Source organism: Rattus norvegicus, chromosome 18 (assembly GCF_036323735.1).
Source record: "Rattus norvegicus strain BN/NHsdMcwi chromosome 18, GRCr8, whole genome shotgun sequence".
NCBI classification, from domain to species: domain Eukaryota; kingdom Metazoa; phylum Chordata; class Mammalia; order Rodentia; family Muridae; genus Rattus; species Rattus norvegicus.
The window spans coordinates 58,275,118-58,284,267 of NC_086036.1; positions in this window are offsets into that span (position 1 = coordinate 58,275,118).

A 9,150-nucleotide genomic window follows, 5' to 3' on the forward strand; every position below is an offset into this window, starting at 1 on the left:
ACACTCAGGATTCCATGTATCAATCATGTATCCCAATTTGGAGCTTTGGCAGGGGGCGGGGTGGGAGAAAGCAAAACAAAATACAACAAGAAAACTTCATTACATATGTGTATATGTAAGTATGGTAACTCTAATACTGTAAGTATTCCTGTAATTGAATTGTGTGTAATTCCTGTAAGTGAATTGTGTGTATTCATGTTACTTATTTCTGTTAATATATTTGGACTTCAGTAAATAAGAGTAAGCCTTCCCCCATCTCCTTCCTCACCCCCTTCTCCCAGGCTGTTCTGAAGAATCAATAGGAATGAAATGGTAAAGTGTAGAGATAGGGCCTGGAGTGTTACGGAAACAGTAAAGTTCAGTTCAGCACAACTGAGTTAAGTCTTTAATTCATTGGGTATCCTCTTTCATATGGTGGGCTTTTATTGTGCTTTCAAAGACGCAGGTGACACTTCATAGGGAATAAAGGATAGTTTCTTCTAGAGCCGAGTATGAAGTACAGTGGGACACATATGCAGGACAGCCTCCCAAAAAACAAGCTGATGTGCAATGGTTCCATAAAGTTTTAGTAATAGCAGAAATAAGAAAATCACCAATCAAAACTTTTACAAGGCACTGGCAGAGACACCAGGTAGGGGAGTTATGATGAAGCTGTTGTAAACCTCAGATGCTATCTCATGACGTTTTTTACCCTGTGGTTGGTGGAAGACAGTGGTCTGTACATTCCAAAGTGATTTCTGCAAGAGCTATCACCTCATGTAGAGTGTCTAGTTCTAATGCTAGGAAAGATGAGCCTTTAATATCTCTCATTTGTGAACACTGTCTTTATGGTTTATTCTATTGGTATTATACCTGATTTAGTTTGTAAAAATCAAATGAAAGCCACATTATTATAGAAGAAAATAGGTAACAATGTGGTACTTTTCAAAAACTTTATTTTAATGGGTATCTACGTAGCAATTTTTAATAACACCAATAGAAATGACATAGAACCTGTTAAAAATCAGAAATTTATTTTTAGCCAAATACTTGTTTTTTTATTTAAGAGGAAAACAGAAGCAAAGAAGTACAACGTACCATGCAAGCCATGCTTATTAGGGTAGATCAGCCAAGTAGCAGACAGGGAAACACACACACCCGATGCTTGAAGACCTCAGCACTACCCCCAGGGATGTTAGGACATAGCTTCATGTATTCATCCTTAGCCTGAGGAGTTCCCCTAAGCAGTAGAGAACTCTTGAGGCAGGCCAAACGAAATCCTTGGAAAGAAAATAAAAACCAAAAAAAGGTATTACCAAACAAGTTCTGTAAATAGCCAACTCAAAGTGAACAAAGGTCAATCAGTCAGACCAAACCAAGAGACAGCCAAGAAAGCATCAAAGAATACTCATCCCAGTTCACCCAAGGAAAGGACAACAAATGCCTTGGATGTGGTGGGTCTATGCAGGTATCTTGCTTGTAACAGGTGACCTCTCCCAGGAAATGTGTCCTTCTTGGAGCTCCACACGGGGAGTCGCAACTATCAATACAACTATCAATACAAAATGATCCTTACCTCAAAGAGAGTAAAGGGAAGGGAGAATTTATTCTGGAGCCAGATATAAATGGAAATGGCTAGTCCAGAGAACACAGACTTTGGTTGTCCCAGATTCTGTGTTCTGACTGGTGGAGGGTTCCGTGAACTTTTTACACAGAAAAATAGAAGTCACAAGTCAAGGTACTTTTCAAATACATTGGTGAGTATATCAGGTTGGCCGGTGAAAGCAAGATTCTACTATAAGTTTTAGATGCTATCTGGCGACACTTTGGACCCTCTGATCGGTGGGAAACTAGGGTTTCGTTAAGTTAATATATTCCAAAAAGTTGTTAAAATGTTAGGTCTGGCACAGAGAGGAGCAAGAAATAACTATTTCATAGCATAAAGATAGCCTGGGAGAAGCTGTAACTAGGGTCTAGAACAGTGTCAATACAGCTTTGCTGAATCGTTGAAGTTTTAATTGGTCAATCAACCTTTGAAGACCTAGTTTATTTCCAGGAATTCTTGTTTACAGAAGGAATTACAAGTAAAACGTGTGGCTACTATCCTCTGCAGTGGTTTCTGAATTGTACTTTATTACCCTCCTATCAAAACAGATGCCATCCTGCTGAGACCAGCTGTTTCTGCTTGCGAACAGTCATCACATGCAACCTTGATTGTTGCTGATCTCCTTCATGGGTAATGGGTATGGGAAAGGACACTGAACCCTCACTGGGTATCCAGACACTCCTTCCAGCCATCTTTGCACCTTGCCCCAAGGGTCTCGGGGACATGTTAGACTATATAGGCTGGGGAAAGAGGAGCTTATCTGTGCATCCATGGAGGAGTGATCATGTGTGCTGAATGCTGACTTTCATTACTTTAGGACCATTCATACTCTCGCCCACATCCCCTCACCCACGATTGTAAGTGAGCCTACTAAACTCACTGGGTACCCAGGGTGAACTACGGCTGCACTCAGACTTTGGTTTGCCATTTCTTATGAGAGCAGGGAGGGAGAATAAGAGAAAGTATATTGCAGTATCTAATAAATAGCCCTTCCTGGGATCCAAAACTTGGAACACATGGAGAGACTTAACCTGTAAAGAAGGAACAGTCTTAGAGGTACACATGATAGAAGATAACAATCAGATCTAAAGTTTAATAAAGGAAAGAGAAAGGAAGGAAAACAGACAGAAAGAGAAAGAAAGAGATTTCCACATGCATGCCCCCAACACACAAACACACACACACACACACACACACACACACACACACACACACACTTTCTGTCTCTAAAATAAATTAGTAAATGTCAAAAAAGAAAGAAAGGAAAAAAAAGCCCACTACCACAAAAGCAACAAGGGAGAAATGTTTTGATTCAGTGAATAGGTCATCATGATGGGGAAGTCAGGAGTCAGGGCAACTTGGGCTTAAAGAAACCGGTTACATCACACCCATCATCAGACAGGAAGAGACATATGCTTTCTTCTGTTCAATTCCGTTTCTCCACTCACATAGTCCAGGATCTTGGCCAGGCAGTAGTGCCACGTCCAGTTGGTAGGTCTCCACACATCTATTAATGTTGGAAGTTCCCTACAGCGTGCCCAGAGGCTCATCTCCCAGATGACTGTAGGTAGATTCTGTTGCAATCAGAATTAATACTGTCACTCGGCATGGAAGCCTCTGGATTGCTTGGAGGGCAGGAGAAAAGTCAATAAAACTGTAAACAAGAAAGCAGTCCAAAAAAGACTAAATCCATCCTTAGACAGACACTAAGCCACTAAGATCAATCTGTGTACATTTCTCTCCCGCAGGAAAGTATACTGGAAGGAAATATTATTTCCCAGTCTAGGGCCGTCTTGGTAGCCAGTTGTGGTTAGTGGCTGCTTTGGCCTAGAGACTGTCATATTCAGGGAGCCTGTGTGGACATTCAGGTGAGAGCCATGTCCAGGCCCACCAACTGACACTGAGGAGATGCATGGTAGTCCCATGACAGTGCCTCAAGCTGAGGAGGCTGGATGGCATCTGGGGGCTTGGATGATGCCTCATATCCATGCTACTGTATCCAACATTGAGCTTTCAAGGAAACAGTTGACAGAGAATGGGAGTGTTTCATGCTGTGCTGGGCCTTGCTAACACTTTTCCTCGTACCCCTTTAGTCATTTGCTTCTGAGATCAGCTGACATTTACTGGGAATTGTGCATGGCAGGCCGGCAGTGATTCTGCCCTGCCCCCTCTGAAAAATTTTTCATTTTATAGATGATGTAATACTAGTCTCTTGAGTATTTTACAGATTTAGCAAAGCCTTTGAAGACACACAAGCTCAGCTAAAGGCGTGAGGATGGGAAATCAGATGAACAGGGAGAAAGGGCCAGGCACAGTTATGGAATTCTTAGGAACTTTAAGGAAAGGTAATGTGACACTCAGTAAGCTGGTTGAGAAAACTCCTAATAGCTTTGTGCAAGTAAATGTTAGCATAATGGTTAAATAGCCAGAATGAATGGATTCTGTGCAAATGGGAAAATCTGCTCTCAGAAGCCATAATGTTATAAGGAAGACTTAATGCCAGGGATGGGCTGTATGTATCCCTAAGAGCTGTTGGCCAGGAAGATCCCTTTATGGATCCCAGACCCCAATATTTAAATGTGACTATACATTTGGAATAACTGCTGGTACCAGGAAAGTAAAAGGGGGAACAGGGTGGGGTTACAGAAGGCACTATGGAGAGAAAATTAGTACACAGGTACAAGGGGAAATCTGATGAAACTAAAAGAGTGTTTAACTGGGAATGGGGAAAGAGGGCAATACAAAGAGTAGGTTATGAAGGATAAATAACACTAAGGGTGCTTGAAAATGCCAGAAGGAATCATACACATATGATTATGTAAGTGTGTGTGTGTGTGTGTGTGTGTGTGTGTGTGTGTGTGTGTGTGTGATGGAGTTAAACCACGTGGAGTGATAATGCTTCTCCTAGGAGGCGTAGACTACCAAAATTCTCAGTACCAGGCATGAGAACCCTCCTTTTGAGTTCTTTGTCAGGCGAGATCAAGATCCTCACTACACGCCACAAAACAATATATTCAATTGCCATTGCCCTCAGTTTCTTCCCAGAAGTTGAAATTAATGTTGCTGAAGACATTATCCACCTCGAATGCAGGACTTGGAGAAATCAAACCGGAGTTGACCTGAAGACCTTCTCTTTGGGAACAAGCTTTCATCGTACAGAAGGTGCTATCTAAACTGAGAGAAAAGCGACCAACGATTATACCTAGTTGTCATATCCAGGAACCATAACAATAACCATCACAGTGAGATGTCTCAAAGGTGCAATAGTGACACTTACAGCCTTGTGGTAACCATCAACTGTCTAATTGGACCTAAGACTTGAACAACAGAAGGGAATTCATGCCTGGTACGGTAAACAGAGCCAACAACTCATGGTTGATGAGATCATAGAGCCTAGAAGACGACCTACTACTGCCATGTTCCCAAACCAGCATAATTTCTGACTCCATTCTAAATATTTGCCCTTCTACCCATGGATTAGTATAGCTCTCACCCAACATCAAAGAAGCTTTCATTTTGCAGCAGATGGGGACCGTCACAAAAGTCCACAACTGGTCAGACTTCAAAGAACACTTGGCTGTGATATTCCCAGCCACAGCTAATACGTTTACAACACAATCCCTATACCTAAAGCTCAAGAAAAAGTCTTGGAAAATGGAGTAGAACAATGTTAAGAGCCAGAGAGCCAGGATATCTATTGAAAGATATCCTGTGTCTTCTCTATCTGACAAGGAAGCTACAGTCATGAAATCTCAACAATTTGGTTGCTTAAAATAGAACTGAACAGGGGGCAATCTCTATGACATGTCAGGGACCTGGGATAGGCAGGGATTGGGAAGGGGGAGGGTCTATGGGGCCGACTCTAGCTGAGACTCCTAGAAGTGGGGAATATGGATTCCGAAGTGGCCATTTCTAGTAGCCAGGCAGGACTCCCAGTGGAGGGATAAGGACACCAGCCCATCCACAAAATCTTCTACCTAAAATGTATGCTGCCTACAAGATGTGCAGGGACAAAGATAGAACAGAGATGGAGGGAATGACCAACCAATGACTGCCCCAAATTGAGACCCGTCTCATGAGCAAAAACCAATCCCTGACACCGTTAATAATACTCTGTTGTGCTTGCAGCGAGGAACCAAGCATAACTATCCTCTGAGAGGCTTCACCCAGCAGTCAATAAAAACGTGTGCAAAGACTTACACCCAACATTAGATGGAGCTCTGGGAGTCTTGAGAGTTGGGAAAAGGATTGAGGGACCCAAAGAGGATAGAGACTCCACAGGAAGACCAACAGAGTTAACTAACCCGGACAGGTGGGGGCTCCAAGAGACTGAATCAAAGAGCAAACATGGGCCGGACCTGGGTCCCCCCTGCCAATGTGTAGCCAAAGAGCAGTTTGGTCTTTATGCAGTCCCCCAACAAGTGGAGTGGGGGCTGTCGCTGAGTCTTCCTGTACCTCTAAATGGATTGCTTTGTCTGGCATCAGTGGGAGAGGATTTGCCTAGTCCTGCAGTAACTTGATGTGCACAGGGTTTGGGGGTAGTATAAGGAGGTGACACCCAGAGGAGGGCTTCCCTCCTTAGAAGAGAAGGTGAGGGTGGAATAGAAGGAGGACAGGAATGAAGGGGTATTGAGAGAAGGAAGTCTGATATTGGGATGTAAAGTGAATAAATACATATTTTTTTTAAAGAAGACCTGAACAATGGCAATCCATTTGACATGCCAAAGTGGATGGGGGAGCTTCAGACAGTCAATTATTGTTGAGAAAAAGAGAATCAGTCTTTCTCAGGGATGAACCCCCTAGTTGGTTATCTAATATCAAGTAGTCAGCTCTAAATACATATATGAGTAACAGTAAATGAACTCAGCAGGCGATATAGATAGATAGACAGATAGATGGATGTAGATTATATAACGATGATGGTTAAAGAAAGAAAGACCGGATTTAAGAGTACAGGGGAGGAGTGGGAAGGATGAGGCCATAATGTAAACAGCATTGACACACAAAATTCTCAAACAAAATTATAAAATAAGTAAAATCATGTATGTAACCGATAGGGAGAGAGAGATTTCTGACCAAATATAGGGAGATTTTTTTTAATACAATCATGTCTGAGTTTCAATTTTTGAAACTTTATAGGTTGTCGAAGAATCCTGTTTCCTGTACCTCCAACTCCACGCACTTCCCCATACTTTTCTGTCTTTTCTTCTTCTTTTTAAGTTACAGAGCCATGACAATACAGAACGTGATAAACAGAGGCTATTTTACTGTCAAAAAGGTTCAATATATGACCTCTGTGTTCCCCACTAGATGGTGTAGTTCATTGACTGAGTTAAGCAATGACAGTAAATGCTCTTCCCCATTAACTGTCAAAAGCTGCGGGCTAGCAAACCACCGACCTGAGAACTGGACACCCATGGAAGGAATCAGAGAAAGGACTGGAAGAGCTTGAAGGGGCTTGAGACCCCATATGAACAACAATGCCAAGCAACCAGAGCTTCCAGGGACTAAGCCACTACCTAAAGACTATACATGGACTGACCCTGGACTCCGACCTCATAAGTAGCAATGAATAGCCTAGTAAGGGCACCAGTGCAAGGGGAAGCCCTTGGTCCTGCCAAGACTGAACCCCCAGTGAACATGATTGTTGGGGGGAGGGCAGTAATGGGGGGAGGATGGGGAGGGGAATACCTACAGAGAAGGGGAGGGGCAGGGGTTAGGGGGATGTTGGCTTGGAAACCAGGAAAGGTAATAACAATTGAAATGTAAATAAGAAATACCCAATTTAATAAAGATGGAGAAAAGAAAAAAAAAGCTGCTGGCTGTCTAATAAAATGCATCCCTTTCTAGGATAACTTCAATAACTGGGAAGGTATCGTCTGTAAGTTGGAACTGCTCAGCAGCTGATCTCTTCCCTAAGAGCTTTTGCCTTAGAAGGCTTCACTTGACTAAAGGTCTGGAAAGGAAATAGTAGAGCAGGGTTTTAGAAACCCATGACAGTCACTCACTTTAAAAAAAAAAGGGGTAAGAACAGAAACAGCAAATGTTTCTCTTCCTTAGGGTCTAACAGCAAAGCTTGCCAAGTCTCCTTCTTTTGAGTTCACATCCAGCTCAGTGGAGTGAATGTTCTCATTGATGACTGGCCTCATGTGTGGAGATGGGAGGCAGAAGGGTCAGAGGTAATAGACAATTGTCATCTAAGAGGGAAAGGGTAGGCGTTTCTGTTGACATTTGCAAAATCTTTTTTGTTTGTTTGTTTCCAATCAGGTCAGGACACTGCAGGGTTTTAGCCACTACATCCTAGTGGTCTCTTTCTTGATGTCAAGATAAATAAAGGTCAAGGAAGAGAATGAGAAAGAGAAAAGGGCATGGAGTTAGATGACCAAAGAGGTGGGGAGGACCTGGGATGAGTCAGGGGAGGACAGTTGAAGGAGGGTGAAAACATGATTAGAATACATTGTGGGAAATTTTTTTTTTAATAAAAAAGAACACCATGTACTGGAATGCCTGCTATGAGGCTAGCACTTCATGGTGTAGTAAATATTTAATCTCAATTGGTCAGATTTGATCATTCAGTGCTCAGATTAAAGACATACTCTTATGTTTATAATAAGCCTTATTTAGCACTAGGGCAGATATCTTCCTTCTAAGCTATTAGTATCTACTTCCCTATCAACAACCCTGAGTTATTACTTGCCTTGTTCTATCTGGGCCACATTAACTCCAATTGGCCAGCCCTCATGGCCATGTTTTCATGACTCACCTACCCTATGGCTTCTTCTCCTCTCTCCACCTCTTTTCTCCTCTCCTCGTGGTCTTCCTCCTACCTCAAGCTCAGGAATCAAAACCCCACCTACCTCTCTTCTGTGCAGCTATAGGCTGTAGCATCTTTATTCAACCAATAGTTAATTTAAGGAACATTATCACGTATCATTACTTGATGTGCATGAGGATTCTCTCATCCCTGAGGGCAACCAGACCTTGGGGGCCAGTGTTCAGCATTACAATACACAGCAACAGACCAACACAGCACTCAAACAGTATTGTGCTATGCAAAGGATGACTAGATACACATTCATGTGAAGATTTAACTGGATTCCTTGAAAGTAAGGACTGTCTAGATACTAGGACTAGGCCGAGTTTTGTAGTTAGAAGATGGATACTGAGGTTGGGCATAAGAATGGATGACCAGCAGAGAAGATGCTCACGTGAGAGTTAGGCAGAACTGACAGCAGGTGATTGATGTGTCACCCCTAGTTCACAAAAGAGAAGTAGAGACCCCCCCACTGTATGTAAAGGAGCTTCACTTAGAGATCAGTGCTCTTGGGGTCACTTGTCCCATCTTACTGCTCCACTGTCACACGTGTTCTTTGGCCAGGATACTGTCTTTGTTAGCAGACCTAAGCAGCTTTCTCTGCTGCACCTGACCACTTGTGTTACATGGAGGGCAAGGTAGTATATGAGTTGACAACTTATTTTCACAGTTTCTGTAGATATCCTTGCAGAGACGTAAAGGAAGAGGAGGAGGAGAGGAAGAGGAGGAAGGAAGGAAGGAAGGAAGGAAG